The sequence below is a fragment of the Salvelinus sp. IW2-2015 genome, unplaced genomic scaffold, assembly GCF_002910315.2.
Source record: "Salvelinus sp. IW2-2015 unplaced genomic scaffold, ASM291031v2 Un_scaffold5062, whole genome shotgun sequence".
Lineage (NCBI taxonomy): Eukaryota > Metazoa > Chordata > Actinopteri > Salmoniformes > Salmonidae > Salvelinus > Salvelinus sp. IW2-2015.
The window spans coordinates 34,887-36,388 of record NW_019946329.1 but is presented as its reverse complement, the minus strand read 5'-3'; the positions used below and the strand labels follow the sequence as shown (position 1 = coordinate 36,388).

Sequence of the window (1,502 nt, the reverse complement as noted above, 5' to 3'; positions counted from 1 at the left end):
TGTACTAATTATTCTGTATTGAGGGCAATTTTCTATGCAAATGTATTTTAGCTGAGCTGTGGATATTGTTCTGTAATGCATTCGACTGCTCACCATTATACAGCTGCTAGCCAGCCAGTGGCAATGTTTAAACCATGAGCCCAACGCCTCACAGCTGTGAACACAGAGAGAAGAGAGTGCTCTTGTTTAGCAGCTACAGAAGAGTTATTCCATCAGGACAATAAGAGTGACTGTGGTTCCCGGCAGCACTGTAACTACTCTAATGACGATGTGTAAACAAACTGTAATTCATGTTCCACTGGCAGCAGCCATTTTAATTTACCTCTCAAACTCACTCCTGCATTATTGAAAGGCCAGAGAGAGAGACAGTGAGAGAGAGAGACAGAAAGAGAGAGAGACAGAAAGAGAGAGAGAGAGACAGTGAGAGAGAGACAGAAAGAGAGAGAGACAGAAAGAGAGAGAGAGACAGTGAGAGAGAGAGAGAGATAGTTGTAAGAATGTTGTAAGAATGTATTGAATTGGATTGAAGAATGGAGCAGGGGAGTAACAAGGCCTCAATAGAAAGATCCTGAGTGACTGTAAATGTGCGTTTAATTTAACTTTAGTAAACAGTGTCTTCCAGAGTTAGTTTATTCTCTTAATGGTAACTCCACTCCCATTCAGCAATTAGACGGTTTTTCCCTCTAAACTTAACTACTTCACTGATGAATTCAACTTTATAGACTGTGTTAAAGGTAGAGCCGTTAAATGACTTAATCTATTTTAACGGCGGTGTTCTGTCTGGTTTGGCGTCCCTGGTGTTCTGTGTCAGACCGAGCGAACATTACGCCAGCACCTAATTAGAACTGTCCCTTTAATTAATGAGACTTATCTCACAGCCCAGGAGAGGTGGGCGGAGGGAGGGAGAGAGAGAGGGAGAGAGGGAGAGAGAGAGAGAGAGAAAGAAAGAAAGAAAGAAAGAAAGAGAGGGAGGGAGGGAGGGAGGGAGGGAGGGAGGGCACACAAGACAGAGAAGGTGACGAAGAGGGAGCGAGAAATAAATAAATTCAGAGAAGATAAACAGAGAGAGAAAGGAAGAGAAACCAAAAACACATCAATGCTGTTTGTTTTTAACCTCTGACTTTCTCTTTCTCTCTCCACCTCCTCCCCCCTCCAGGCTGTGACCCTATCCCAGTGGAGTACCTGCGTTGGGGGGACCCAGAGCCCATCGCTGCTGTGGTCTTTGCCTGTCTGGGACTCTGTGCCACATTCTTCGTCACCTCCGTCTTCATCAGGTAACAACTTGTAGATTTTAACATAATAAATGTGAAGTTCAATTTCATATTCAGACTTTTGTGATTTTAAATCTTACTCTGTTGATTGATTTATTGGTAAAAGATGCACTGGGTACATACACCCCAGGAGATAACATGTTAAAACAATTCCACTGGGTACATACACCCCAGGAGATAACATGGGGGTTTAAAACAAGTTCCACTGGAGAGAGAGAAGACGAGGGGTTA

At 43.4% G+C, this 1,502-nt stretch overlaps 1 pseudogene; it reads left to right on the top strand.

Annotated features, from left to right (window-relative positions):
- Positions 1-1,502, top strand: part of LOC112077933 (metabotropic glutamate receptor 5-like) — a 23,495-nt pseudogene that overhangs the window by 10,732 nt on the left and 11,261 nt on the right.